Source organism: Pinus tabuliformis, chromosome Q (assembly GCF_031772625.1).
Source record: "Pinus tabuliformis cultivar Carrire ecotype Pingquan chromosome Q, CPIR1, whole genome shotgun sequence".
Taxonomy (NCBI): Eukaryota; Viridiplantae; Streptophyta; class Pinopsida; order Pinales; family Pinaceae; genus Pinus; species Pinus tabuliformis.
Genome location: NC_142296.1, coordinates 652,227,901 through 652,244,079, shown reverse-complemented (window position 1 = coordinate 652,244,079; position 16,179 = coordinate 652,227,901).

Below are 16,179 nucleotides of genomic sequence, written 5' to 3'. Positions count from 1 at the left end.
AACACATACACAGACAAACACACCTTTAACAATTACCAATATAAGGAACAAACAATGTCACAACACAAAATCCTTCACAATTGCATAATATAAAATGAATCCTTACTCCTTTATTTTCCTTACAAGTGCATATATATTTATAAACAAAATTATAGTAATTCAATATTTTTCTATACAATAATAAAATATAATTAAATATAAGCAAGAGGTCCTTTATCTCAAGGAGAAAAAAGTAACAAATCTAATAAAATAGAAATATTTCTCTTTCTCCCTAACTTTACATACAATCCTTAACGAAAATTTTATGATTATGTCTTTTGAATTCTTAGTTCTTTTAATATATGTCAAAAATTAGATGTTGGAATGGTACTCTACTTCAAGTGTATGTTCATAATTTTTTCCTCTACATTTTCATCTTTTTCACAAGAAAAACTCATTGGAAACAGAGCCATTCCTAGCCTTGGCACTATTGAAAATTGCACGTAAATAGAATGAACATAAAAGTACAATTTTAATATAGATGCTATGTCTAGAATGATAATTTTACTATACTTATGACACTAATATCAAGAATTGTAAGTTCATTCATGAAGAGATCCCATATTCACTATTATCCAATTTGTATTCTATGTCCCTCCTCCAGGTGTGCAATCCAAGGATTAAAGTATAATAAAAGGTATAATGTGAGATTCATTATAGTTTTTAACTCATATCTGCAAACAATTCTCTATTTATATAATAAATAATTGATTCATTCAATTAGGATGAAATATCTATAAGGACAATCCTACCTCTTAACCTTAAAACACAGTTAAGTCACTTCAAATGTAAATGAATGGTTTTAAATCAATTCAGTGAGACTTAGAAGATGTCAAAAATAGAATAAATTCTCTTACATATATAACTTAAATCATTAAGTCCCTTGCAATCTGTAAAATATAAGAAAACCCCCTTTCAATTCCTAAAAAACATGAATTTGCATAAGTTTGTATTGGAAATGCCACTACAAGACATGCACATGGATTGTCCTTCTACAAGGTGCATGCAACCTTTTAACCCATATGAAAAACTTCCTATAACTTTTTAAAAAAGTTCTACAAAGTACTATGAAGTATGGGATTTTGTATAAGGGTTTAAGCTGTTTAGGAGGCTAAACTAGTGACTATAAATAAGGGTTCTAACCTTACCATGCAAGGAGATTTAAACTTAAGAATTTTAGAAAATATAAATCTCAAAAGGTGGTTTTTGAATAACAAATAAATATGCATATTCATACCCTTTTCTTAGATCATTGTAGATGTTTTCCTTCCTAAGTTTTCAATTCAAAAACTGTGCCAAGTTATCACTCCACATTTAGCTCCATTTTTCTCTTTCCAATTGAATTGAGCTTACTTGTTAAAAACTCTATCATATCCTAAATGTACTCTTCTTCCCCTAAAAACCTGAGCTACCAAGGTTGTATGAAGGTGTGTACAAAATAACAACAATTGTAAAAAAAAGTTACCATCTTTACTAATAAATTAAACAACTCTTCAAATTAACACTGTGAAATTTCCATTACAAATATAACCAAACCTAATCAAGACTTTAGCACAATTAAACCAAACCCTTACCGATTATCACCTTTATTCAACATTAGAGTGAATAAGGTATCCCAGGACCACCCTTTCTCTTCTTTTATAATAATAGTATAAGATGCCATGTAGCTTCCCACATATAATTTCTAACTTTTAATTCTCTAATATACCTATTATTCACACAACTCTCAACTACTTTTCCTAATTTTCCTTAACCATTTTGCCTCGTATCTTTTTAAATTCATGAGGTATGTGCATATAATGTTACCATTGTTAATTAAAAATCCTCTTAAATAGAAAGTGTATGAGTCATATTGTTCACATGTACTTAGTATATATTTTCTAGTTTCTAACAGTAAAATGAAATGAAATATTTTCTTTGCATATATTTCCCTTTTATTTTACTGGGTGGACTTTGCCTACATGAATGACAATTTCATGAATTAAATTTTATTATTTAAAATATCATTTCCAAATGCCATACATGTAAGGCTACTTTTCTCAAAATAGTAAATATATGTAGCGTCCTCTTAGACACTAAGACGACTAAGGAAAGCTATTATAGAAAATGAGTCTATAATTGTTTTTTAACCATAAATGATTAAGTGCGTGCGTGTAATTCTCAATAATTTTAACGAATGCAATTTAATTTTTCCAACTAAGTGATATAGAACCAGAGTTAATCCTTGTGTTCACAATATATCAATATTTTAGATATAATCATTCCAATTCCTAAATTTTAACTTATGCAATGATTGCATTGTATTTACTTATTTCGAGGTTGATTAGTTTAAATGGAAAAATGTTTCCTATTAAAGATAATCTAAAATTCAATTGCATTGTTAAAAGTATAAAATTAATCTTGAACAAAGTAATTAGGTCTTCGAGTGAAGATCTAAAATAAAATGATATAAGTGATTATGATAAGCATTCCTTAAAATAATATAAAGTGATTATGATAATAATTTTTTGTGTCTTTATATGTGTAATGTTACTGCTTCCCTTTATAGGTATATGATTCACAACAACACGGTATTATTTAGATTCTTATCGATTGAAATATATGAATATAATTTAACTATTATTATATGAGGTAATACATATTATAGGAAAATTTCCTTTTAATTTTCTAATGCAATTTTTTTATTTCAACAACTTTTTTTTTAAATAATTTTACATTCATATGATATTTAGTTTAAGTGCATGAATGTACAGCTATATATTAAATTTTCACTATTATGAGGGGGTCAATATTAAAGGCATTTGTAAAGGCTTTACTTTGACTTTTTTTAGATAGATTATTAATGTATTCGGTTTTTTAAATAGTTAATGAATAGTCATTTGTTGTAAAAATGATCCTCTTTGTTAATAAAGTCCAAATTATTTAGTAGAATCTCATTATAAGTGGTCTTATATGTAGTATATATATATATATATAGGAAAATGTTATGCAATGTTTCGTCAAGTGTTATGATTGTATTTAGAGTATTTCTTTTTTAGGTTGCCCCCTTAAACATACAAGTAAACATAGCTCTATGTTTTCTATTATCAAAGAGATCTTTCTTGGGGTTTATCTCTATTTTTTCTCATGTTCTTAGGTTTTGCACTATATTTCATTTGAATTACACAAGTGGTATCCTAGCTCTTTCTTGGGCATAAAGTGGGAGAATTTTGGGGCACAAACTGGACAACCTTTTTTCATTTTTCTTGATTTTTTACAGAGAAAAGGGTTGATGACAATATTGTTGATTTTTGTGTGTTATCAAGAGGTATTCCCACATGCCAAGAGGCCTCCTAAGTTGGCCTAGGAAAATCATGAAAATAAAAAAATTTAAATTCAAATTTTTGGGCTTCATTTAGTCTCCAAAATGTCAATTTGGCCCCACCATAAAAGGGCGTGACTCTTGGTCAACTCAACCCATTTGACTAGTATATATATACAATGAGAATTCCCCATTTCGAATCCTCACAAGAACACAACATATCTTCTCAAAAAGTTGAATAAAGGAGTAGAAAGGAGGATGAATTGGCCAAGGTTTAACCAAGTCAATAGAGATATTAATTGACTGAGTTTGACCTATTGTTTGATTGAATTATCTAGCATCATTTGACCGTTGAAGAGGCTGACTTTGACCATAACAACATGTCGAGTTTGATTACATAAGTGAACTGTTTGGCCACGAGGTTAACCACAGGTCTTAGTTGACCGCATGAGTCAATTGTAGGTCCAAAATTGACTACTAGAGATAAGTTGACGAGGATAAAAGTTGACTATTTGGGCGGTTTGACCAATGTTGACTAGCTAGTAGATTGACCAGGATTGACTGGTGTTTAGACTTGGATATTAACACATATTTCTAGACAAATTTGGATTTGTAAACCTTGCTGAAGAAAATTTCTCCTAGAAGAAGAGTTGGTGGGTTTTCTCCCAAGTTTTGGTTTCCCAGGGAAAAAATTGTTGTCTTTATTATGCATGGATCTCTTTTTATGGTCTTATTGTTTTTGCTACATTACTGTTGATATTTTCTATGTATAATTGCTTAATGATATCAACGGGGAAAAGATAAATTGTTAAAGATCATTAGGTAGTAATTATTAGATCAGAAAATTTGGTTTCTACTATTCATCTTGTAGAAAATTCAACATGGTATCAGAGCTTTGTTGAGAGAGTAGCCACTAAAGACAAGTATGATGGACATCATTTGTGAAGGACTCATTTTGTGTGCAAGAGATATCCCTAGAGAGAGACACAACCAAGAGAAGTTGGCCAAGTTACTTGGAGGTTTGTTGAAGCTTGAGAAAGGTTTATCTATGGTGCTGGAAGGGATCCACAATTATGAAAGGAGAGATCACAGGCTTGAGAATATCATTCTAAAAGGACAAATCCACTAAAGTTTGGGTGCACCAAGGTTTAGGGCTATTTTAGAAGGGCCCAAGGCTGGATAGAAGGTTGGTAAGGCCATTCACAAGGTATGTATTTATTTACTTGGAGGTGTCACTATAGAGAAGCCAAAGGAAGTTGAGTAAAGGAGGTCAAGGACTAGACGGAGGGCTAGCCATAGGCCCTAAGTGTGGCTGTATTTTGTTCAAGGAGGCCACATGGCATGCTCAACCTATAGGAAGAGGCCAAAAGATCTATTTATGCTTTGAAATGAAGGGCTAAGGATGTGGAACATACCTAGCAGAGGTTGACCGAGATATGTCAAGACCTAGACTAAGAGTATGTCAGGATATATAAGGTCTGATAAATAGGGGTAGAACCTAAGGGATAAAGGTATAAGGTTGGCTAATATTTTACAGAGAGGTTGAGAGTGTAAGGGCTAGAAGTAAAGGCTAGGTGAGATTTGCTAGATAATACTAAAGTGTAATATACTGTTTCCGGGATATCCCTCAAACCCAAGCAAACTCCAACCAAACAAGTCCGAATGATGTAATGACCGGGAAACTCAAAGTGATAAAAATAACAGTGGTACAACATATAACAATGAGAACATGAAATATAAATAGATACTCAAGAAATGTAGAGAGAAATGCTAAGCCATTTTATTATACTGAGTAATGGAAAGAGTACAAGAAGTGATCAGACAGGTAGCACCTTGACTTGCACAAGGCAAGTGAAGAAATACACTCAGAATAGCAAAGGAATGGCCTCTCTCTGAACTGCATCCAAGCTGCTGGAGAACTGTCATGCTGCTGCCACTACTGGAAATCAAATGAGGATTTGGGGCTGTTTCCCTCCTCAGAAAATGCTAAAACTTTGGAATCAGACTGTACTCAAGAAACCCAGAAAAACCCAAAAAGCTTTTCTGAAACAACTGACCCCCGAAAATCACCCCCTTGGGGATCTACACTATCCCTCAAGGCTCTGCGTTGCCACTGAATAGAATCCTCCAAAAATCCACTTGAAACTTTGCCAAAATCCTCCAATATACAAGGGATGATCCCCTGCTCAATCTCTCAGCCAAAATCCTCTGCAAAACCCTCAATCCGGAACTCCCACCAAAAGAACTGCATCCCTCTCTCAAGACTGCACAGTTATAAAAAATGCTCAGTTCCTCCTCCCTCCAAAGATCAATCCTCCTGCAAAAGACTGCTGAAAACTACCTTGCCTGAGTAGGCACTCGAAGTCCCCCGAGGCTAAGGGTGAGATCTCCGAACGGAGACACTCGATGCTCTAAACAGTGCTGCAGACTAGCTAAACAGCTAGCGTGCTTTAATTCGAAGTGACTAGCTCAAATGCACATAATCAAATAACAAAATGAAGAGGCTCCCCTCTCCTTTATAGCGTTGGCCTCTCTCAATCCCAAGGCCCACCTCCTCCAATGCAGTCCCTTTCTTTCCATGTGTTCCTTTCCATCTGCGCAGTCCCTCCAAGTGTCTACGTGGGCCCCATCTCTGCGTGGTCCTTTGGACCCCTTGGCTCCCCTTTAAGTCACAACGTTGTGCTACTAGGAAGTGACTTTATTCTAAAGGTGAGTTATGTCCCCCTTTCCTCACCTTTTTATTTATAAAGAACTATAGAAGGCAAAATTGAGCAAAAATCGAATATTCCAATTAGCCATGGCTAATTAGGAATATTACAGTCTCCCTCGACAAAATGTTGCTTGTCCTCAAGCAACTGAAGTGATGGACTCTGCAAAATTTTCTCACTCTCCCAAGTGGCATCCTCATCCGGTAAATTCTTCCACCTCACCAAGAATTCCCGGACCGTCCTGCTCCGTAGCTACCTCTCCCTGGTATCAATAATAGCCTCTGGCTGCAACACCAAATGCCCCTCATCATCCGTGGGTGGTAGCTCATCTGTCACTGTCACATGCTGCCCCAATGCCTTCTTCAGGCATGATACATGAAAGATGTTATGAATCTTGCTGCCTTGGGGCAGCTCCAACTCATACGCAACCTGTCCAATCCTGCGTATCACCCTGTATGGCCCATAAAAGCAGGGCTTGAGCTTTTCAACTCCCTTCTGCTTTAGTGACGACTGTCGGTATGGCTGTAATCGTAGGTAGACCAAGTCCCCTACCTCAAACTATCTCTCCACCTGACCCTTGTCAGCATACAACTTCTGCCGGTTTTGCACTGTGGCCATATTATCCTTGAGAGCTCGGAGAATATCCTGACTCTCTTGGATCCAAATTTTGGCTCTCGGAGCCTTGCTAGCACCAAACATCATGTCAGAAAAAGATAAAGGATGATATCCATACAAAGCATAGAATGGTGACATATCGATGGTCATGTGATGTGTAGTGTTGTAGCAGTACTCCCCCAGATGCAGCCATTTCAGCCATGCTCTTTGCTGCCCACTGACATAGTTAAACAAGTAGCCTTCCAGCCACTTGTTAACTATCTTTGTTTTCCCGTCTGTCTGTGGGTGATAACTGGTACTCGGTGTCAACTCCGTTCCCACCAATCGGAAAAGCTCCTGCCAAAATTCGCCCATGAAGCGGCTGTCCCTGTCACTGGTGACGGTCTTAGGAAGACCATGTAACCTGAAGACCTCTCTGAAGAACAGCTCGGCCACCTGTGCTGCTGTGTAGTGTGCGGATATGGCGAAAAAGTGTGAGTACTTCGTCAGTCGATCAACGACGACAAATATGCAATCCTTGCCCTGTACCATGGGCAACCCTGTGATGAAGTCCATCAAAATACACTCGCATTTCCCCTCCGGAATGGGAAGAGGCTGCAATAATCCTGCGGGATGGCTCATCTCCCCCTTGTTCCTCCAGCAAACTTCGCACTCCCGGAGATGCTAGAGTACATCCTCCTTGAGGCCCTTTCATGAGAACCTCTCTCTAATGGCCCTGTAGGTTTTGGTAAACCCGTGATGGCCGGCCAAAGGTGAATCATGTGATGCTTGGAGTATCTTCTTCTTGAGCTAAGATCCCTTAGTCAAGAAGATTCGGTCCCTATAGTAAATGATCTCATCGATCACCCTGTACCTGTCATCCGCCACCTGCCCATCCAGAACCTCACATGCAAATCTGTCCTTGGAGTACTCTACTAAGAGTCGAGCCCTCCAGTCTGTGTCCAAGCTCATAAGAGACAACGTGGCTGGTCTACGAGAAAGGGCATCTGCTACCACGTTGTTCTTACCCTTCACATACTCAATGTCAAAGTCATATTCTTGGATCTTACTGATCCACTTCTGTTGCCTCTCTTTTAGCTGCTTCTGCTCCAAAAAGAATCTAAGGCTGTTGTGATCAGTCCTCACCCTGAACCTGTTACCCACTAAATACTGTCGGAACTTGGCCAATGCATGCATGATGGCCAGCATCTCCTTGTCGTATATAGAATACAACCTCTCGTGTGGAAGGAGATTCCGGATCTCAAAGGCTATAGGGTGACCTTCCTGCATCAATACTGTGTCCATCCCCTCTCCCAATGCATCACACTCCAAAACAAATGGCTGCGAAAAATCTGGCAATACAAGCACTGGGCAGCTGCTCATCACCTCCTTGAACCTGTCAAAGGCTCGCTGTGCTGTATCCGACCAACTGAATGCCCCCTTCCTCGTCAAATCTGTCAGGGGTGCAGCAAGCTTTGAGAAACTCTTAACGAACTTCGGGTAGTAAGTACAAATACCAATGAATCCCCGAAGTTCCGTCACGTTCCTCGGCTCTCGCCAATCTCTGATGACCCTGATCTTCTCCTCGTGGACCCTCACTCTGTCCACCCCTATGATGTGTCCCAAGTATAACATCTCCGTCAATCCAAACTCACACTTGGAGAGTTTGGCATAGAACTGCTGCTCCTCCAAGATGCGCAATACTGTCTCAATGTGTTGGAGATGCTCCTCACAAGTCCTGCTGTAAATGAGGATATCATCAAAGAACACCAACACAAAATTCCTTAAGTGACTGCAGAAGATGTGATTCATGCAAGACTGGAATGTAGTTGGGGCATTAGTTAGCCCAAAGGGCATCACCAAAAACTCAAAGTCCCATAGTGACACTTGAAGGCGGTCTTGGGAATGTCTTGTTCCCTCACGCGAATCTGATGGTACCCAGATCTCAAACCAATCTTTGAGAAGAACCAGGCTCCTCTCAACTCATCCATCAACTCATCGATCTTGGGTATGGGGTACCTGTTCTTCAGGGTCTTCTTGTTCAGGGCCCTATATTCAATGCACATCCTCAATGTGCTGTCCTTCTTCTTCACCAACACCACGGAAGAAGCAAAAGGACTCGTGCTTGGCCGAATGTGCCCAAGAGCCAACAACTCCTGAATGGCCCACTCAATCTCATCCTGATAGGCCTTGGGATGCCTATAAGGGGTAGTAATCACTGCTTGTATGCCCTGCTCAAGCTCAATGGTGCTCAAACCCCCGGTCCGGTGGCTGTCCCGAAGGAATCTCCCCAAATACTATGGCATACCGGTCAAGGATAAACTGTATCTCTGGGTGCACCGTCTGCCCTGTAGTCCCTGTCTCTGATGCATGCAGCTCTACTGCCCACTCTATGTCTCCCTTCCGGAAGACTGCCTCCATTCGATGAGCCGAAATAGTCTGAGGGGGATATGTGTGTTGTCCTCGTATCTTCTCATGCATCCTTGTCTTCTCATCATCCCACTCCATCTCTAGGGCCTTCCAATCTGTCGTGACCTTCCCTAGAGTGATAAGCCACTGAACATCCAGTACTATGTTGGTGTTCGGAATATTGACCACAAAGAAGTGGTCAGTCAGTGTGTAGGTGCCCATCGTCACTGATAACTCTGGGACATAACGAGCACACACCATGGTCTGATCTCCTAGGACCAAAACTGGAAATCCATTGAAGCTCTCTGTCTGTATACCTCTCCTCTCAACCATCTGTGCATTGATGAAGTTGTGGGTTTCCCCATTGTCAACCAAAACTGATACTCACTGGCCACATACTGTCCCTCGTACGCGTAATGTCAAATACATGGGAACTCCTCGCAATGCTGCAAGGGCTCCTTTGGTAGGTGCAAAAGCTGCACCACCTGCTACTGGTGGTGGAGGCGGTGAGGGACCCTGCATGGCATGACTATCTCTTGCCTCCACATCATCCTCCTCATCCTCTTCCCTGTTGCTCTCAGAGAAGACCTCAATAAAGTGTGCTTTACTAGCAACACATCTATGTCCTAGTGCCCACGACTCCTGACAGGTAAAGCACAACCACTTCTTCTTCAACTCCCTCCTGGCGTCATCATCAATCTGTGCTCGTCCTAGATTCCCTTTCGGAGGGGGAATCCTCACGTCTTTCCCCTTAGGCTGGAAAGCCTGTCTCTGGGGGTAAGGTGTCCGGGTCCTGGGTAAGGCATCCTGTAAGTCCCGGGTCTTGCTGATAGCATCCTGGAGTGTGACTGGTCTAGTGGACCTGACTAGACCCTGAAGTGGCTCTGCTAACCCCTCAACAAACATGTAGATCCTCCGTGCCATGGACAGATCTGGCACCATCACTGAAATCCTCAAGAAGTCTGCAATGTAGGTCTCTGGGCTCCCTGTTTGCTTGAGCCTCGTCAACTCAACGAAGTGCTGCTCCAGATCCCTCCAGTCAAACCTCTCCATTAATCTCGTGGTAAACTCGACATATGTCATCACTGTGGAATGTCTGAGTGTAACCATCCCATGGAACCACCAATCTTGGGCCTCACCATCCAAATGTAATGTCACCACCTTGATGGCCTCTGCCTCCGACATCTGGTTAAGCTGGAAATAGATGTCCAACTTCTCCACCCAAGACCTTTCTGAACTGTTTGATCAACCATCAAATGTACGCAAGTGGAATCTACTAGCTGTGCGGTGGGTGTCTCCATCGTGATAATGCCGGTGTCCTTTGTGATGGTCGCGGGGTCTACTATTCTGCTGGAGCTGAACAAAGTCTCTGAATGAGAGAACATCCCTGAACTCCTGCCCATAGGCCTGATACTCTGCAAAATAATCGCCCATATGACCGAGCTCTGCCTCCTGCTGTGCTCTAGCCCCCGTGTCTGCTCCTAGGAAAGTGGGCATGGTAGAACGTATAGGGGCATGTGAGACCACCTGCTGAGTAGTGTCACGCTAAGTGGCACCCTGCTCTGGCAAATGGTGAGATGCATTTGATCCCTCTCCAACCTGGAAAGCCAGTGGGCTCTCACGCTGTCTAGCCTCCATTACCGTGAATCTCTGCCCCATCACCTCGATCTGCCTCGACAGATCCTACACTGATTTGAGGAGCATGTCCACAAATTTCTTCCCATCATCATCTGCCATCAGATCCTCTTGCTTTGCGTCCACCACAGGCTCCTCCTGTTCTGTGTTCACCATAGGCTCCTCCTTTTCTGTGTCCACCACCAGAACACAGTCTCCCTCTTCGTAGGTATTCTCCAACCTACACCCAGTGTCTCTGTATCTCCTTCCTCTGTAATAGATGTAGGGCTTTTCCCCTGGTGTCATAGATTGCTAGCTCCACGGGCTAAGCCAGATCTATGCTCTGATACTACTGTAATATCCCGTTTCCAGGATATCCCTCAAACCCAAGCAAACTCCAACCAAACACGTCCAAATGATGTAGTGACCAGGAAACTAGAAGTGATAAAAATAACAGTGGTACAACATATAATAATGAGAACATGAAATATAAATAGATACTCAAGAAATGCAGAGAGAAATGCGAAGCCATTTTATTATACTGAGTAATGGAAAGAGTACAAGAGGTGATCAAACAGGTAACACCTCGACTTGCACAAGGCAAGTGAAGAAATACACTCAGAATAGCAAAGGAACGACCTCTCTCTGAAATGCGTCCAAGCTGCTGGAGAACTGCCGTGTTGCTGCCACTACTGGAAATAAAATGAGGATTTGGGGCTATTCCCCTCCTCAGAAAATGCTGAAACTCTGGAATCAAACTCTACTCAAGAAACCCAGAAAAACCTAGAAAGCTTTTTTGAAACAATCGACCCCCGAAAATCACCCCCTTGGGGATCTACGCTGTCCCTCAAGGCTCTGCATTGCCACTGAATAGAATCCTCCAAAACTCTACCTGAAACTCTTCCAAAATCCTCCAATATGCAAGAGATGATCCCTTGCTCAATCTCCCAGCTCAAATCCTCTGCAAAACCCTCAATCCGGAACTCCCACCAAAAGAACTGCGTCCCTCTCTCAAGACCACGCAATTATAAAAAATGCTCAGTTCCTCCTCCCTCCAAAGATCAATCCTCCTACAAAAGACTGCTGAAAACTACCTTGCCCAAGCAGGCACTCGAAGTCCCCCGGGGCTAAGGGTGAGATCTCCTAACGGAGACACTCGATGCACCAAACAGTGCTGCAGACTAGCTAAACAGCCATCGTGCTCTAAGTCGAAGTGACTAGCTCAAATGCACATAATTGAATGACAAAATGAGGAGGCTCCCCTCTCCTTTATAGCGTTGGCCTCTCTCAATCCCAAGGCCCACCTCCTCCAACGCAGTCCCTTTCTTGCCACGTGTTCCTTTCCATCTGCGCAGTCCCTCCAAGTGTCTGCGTGGGCCCCATCTCTGCGTGGTCCTTTGGCCCCCTTGGCTCCCCTTTAAGTCACAATGTTGTGCTACTAGGAAGTGAATTTATTCTAAAGGTGACTTATTTCCCCCTTTTCCTCATCATTTTATTTATAAATAACTATAGAAGGCAAAATTGAGCAAAAAACGAATATTCCAATTAGCCATGGCTAATTAGGAATATTACATAAAGGTAGATCTGAGTTAGCATTAGCTATAACAATTGGTCAAGATCTAAATAAGGAGTATAAGAACAAGACAAAGGGATTATTGAGGAGTCTTCTATAGAAAAAAAGTAGTGTGTGGGTTGAAGGGATAAGCCCAAACATAAGAATTTGATCAGGGAAGTATTCCAGGTGGGCAACTAATTATGATCTAAAGGAGTTGATCTTTGTGTGAGCATTGGAGGCAAAGGACAACTTGGTATAAGAGTTAGAAGGTACTAAGCTGGATGAATGGCTTGCTAAGCCTAATCCATAGGATGAAGAAACAAAGGAATCTAATCCTAATGAGATTACATATGGACTTCATTAAGGAGGTAATTATCACGAGGGAGTTGAAAATTCCCTACAAAAAATAGCTATTTCTTCCTCAATCAAGAGATAAGTACTTCATATCTTTCTCCCTCGATTATTTTTATTTTTGGTGAGCCTTTTGTTTTGTATTTTTTTCTTGGTTGTAATTATTTATTCCATGGAATATTGAATGAGCTTTTCATGTACATCGTGAAGGTTGCCAACGAAATGATTCTGGAAACAGATGGCAACATCAGGAAGAACGAAGCAAATTTTGTGGCAAGAGGGTTCTCCCAGTAATAGGGAGTAAAAGGATATCTTTTCTCTAGTATTCAATGGTTAAGATCTTGTATGGCCTAAGAGCTTGAGGATAAACTCAGTAAGAGTGATTGATGTTTGAGAGGGAGGATTATACAAATTGCTGCTATGACATCCAGGACTGTGCCAGATGATTGGAAAAGCTTCCTGTTCAGAGGGAGCAGATAGTCAAAGAGAGGGGAAGGGGTAACCTTCCAAGAGGATGTCACAGGTTGATATTGTCAAGATTATTAGAGACAAAAGGTCTCTAGGAGCAATACACATTCTTTTAGGAGACCATGTCAAATAGTAGAAGGTCTTGCTTACATGACATAGGGATCAATAACAATAGAAATACTTACTTACAAGTCAAAGGGAGGGATGAAAAAAAAAGGATTTGCTTACGCAACAGAGGGAGAAATAGTGGTAGGATGATTTTATTCCATGACAGAGGGAGTAGCTAGGACTACCACATGAAGATCTACTTCAGTGTCAGAGGGAGTTGGCATTGAAGATTGAAATGAAGGATTTTGGCCAGATACACTATTTCTTGGGATTGAAGATTCATATTTGGTAGATCTCATGATGTATAACAAGTTGATTGGATCCTTGACGTACTTGGTTAACACCAGGCCTAATATTTTTTTTGCCTAAGGTAGATTCATTGGGTTGTAGCAAATCATGGTTGAGGTTCTTGTGTGATATAATAAATATGGCTTGAGGTACGTCTCATGTGTGAAGTGAATTTGTAGGGATATATGAATTCAGATTGGGATGAGAGTGTAAAGGACCTAAAGAGTACATCAAGGTGCTGCTTTAGCAGGAAGCTAACTTATGTCACACTCAGTACAATATAGACAGAGTATATCACAACTTTTTTCGCAAGTTGTGAAGTAGTATGACTTAAAAATATTCTTGTAGGACTAATTGACTAAGTCACTTAATCCAAGACATGGTGCACATACACAGATGAGAAGATTGCAAACATTCTCACCAAGCCTCTATCTAGAGTGAAGTTTGTATACTTCAGAAACAAGCTTGGCATGATACAAAATGTCTCCCTCGTTGAGAGGGAGGGTTGATGTCTTTGTAGGATTAGGGCAGACCATCTCTTGAGGCCATAAAGGAATTGACCAGGGGAGATGGATACATTCACCTGAGAATCCATAAGGACTTGGTTAGGTCATAAAAAGACACTGACTAGAAAGGTAAATGACCCAAGGCAATTATAGGGGAAAATTACAGGATTGGACAAATCTTCTCCTAAGAAGCCAGAAGGACTTGGTTAGGTTATAAAGGAATTTGAACAAAGAGGATAGATGTAATTCACCCAAGAATCCATAGAGGATTTTGGTTGAGGGTGAATGGTCTAAGGGTGAATTATCTCTTGAGAAGGCTGAAGGACTTGGTTGGGTCAAAAGGACTTTGACTAAAGGAGAATGATACATTTTCCTAAGGAGCCATAAAGAATTTTGGCCAAAGGTAAAAGGCCCTTGATATTCACATTTCCCACTCTAGGATTGAGCTATCTATAACATCAACATAACAAGCTTATGAGTTTTTCTTATGGAGGAGCAATTTCAGCTAAGGTGGAATCTCTTGTAGCTAAGGAGAATACCTCCCTTACTAAGATGTAGTGTTGATTTTTGTGTAGAATTGAAAGGTATTCCCACATGCTAAGAGGCCTCTTAATTTAGACTAGGAAAACTATGAAAATAAAAATTTCAAATTCAAATTTTTGGGCTTCATGTAGGCTCCAAAATGTCAATTCGTCCCCACCATTAAAGGTTGTGACTTTTAGTCAAATTCACCCTATTTGACTAGTTAGTAGTATATATACAATGAGAGTTCTTCATTTTGATAACTCATAAAAACACAACATATTTAATCAAGTAGTTGTAGAAGGGAGTAGAGAGGATGGATTGATCAAGATTGACCAACTCAAGAGACATATTACTTGACCGAGTTTGACCTGCTATTTGACCAAATTATCTGGCCCAATTTGACCACAGAAACAAGCTAAGTTTGACCATAGAAGTGGATTGTTTGACATCGGGTTTGACCATAATAGTCAACCATAGGTTTGAAGTTGACTAGGTCAAAAGTTAACCATAATTGACTATTTGGGTAGTTTTGACTAGTGTTTAATGGTTGGTAGTTTGACTAGGTTTTGCTGGTGTTTAAACTTAGATTGTGGCACATATTTATAGACAAATTTGGATTTGTAAACCTTGTTGAAGAAAATTTCTCCTTGAAGAAGAGTTGTTGAGTTTTCTCCCAAGTTTTGCTTTCCTAGGGAAAAAATGTTGTCTTTATTGTGCATGGCTATCTCTTTATGATATTTTTTTTTTTTTTCTATATTACTATTGAGATTTTTGGTGTATAATTGTTGAATGATATGAGTGGGATAAGGATAAATTATTAAAGATAGTTAGGTAGTAATTATTTAGTCAGGAAATTTGGCCTCTATTATTCATCTTGTAGAAAATTCAACAAGTATTTAGGTCAATTTTTGATACTTTTAGTGTAAAATTTAAAGAATATAATCCCAGGAATGAATTCCTCTTGATAAAGTACATTATTAAAAAAAATCGCACCAAATGGAGTCTAGGAAGTGAGCTTATCCATAATTTAAAATTGGCAATTTTCCTAGGGGATTTTCTGGGAAGGCCATAAATTTCACACATTGAATATATATTTATAGAGAGCATAGATTTTAGTCAAAAACTTCCAAGAGATCCATAAAAGAGGCAGAATCTCATAACTAGGGTCATAGTAGCGAATCCAAGAACTATATCATAAGTTGTGATTATTTTACATTCTTTTCCTCAATCCCTACCTTCCACAAGTTATTTTTTGGTGATTTAAGAGTTTCTTTTTGGTGGGGGATGGGTTATCAAGCTCTTTTAAAGAGATGTTTGAACCTCCTTAGTTGATGCCCCTGATATATTGGTCTAAGCATTATTGTTGGGCTCTTCACATATATTAAAGAGTTATAGCACCTGACACTCCCTTGTCCTCAAAACCTAATAACCTTTTACGATGAGTTTCACCATGAAGTAAAATACCAATAAGCATCCTCATACTTCACAAGGTAACATGAAAAATTACTCCACTACAAATAAGTTGAAATTGGAAGGTAAACTTAAGAAATGTTAGGAGAATAAATGGGTTAGAAGAGAAGTCCCATAAGAAGCTAGATGAGATGTTTGACAACTTTGAAAACAATTGACTCAATAATTTCCAAGTATTTTATCTATAATCATACCAAGAGAAAGCCACATGACTACATAATCAATTGAGCCACACCAAAAAAG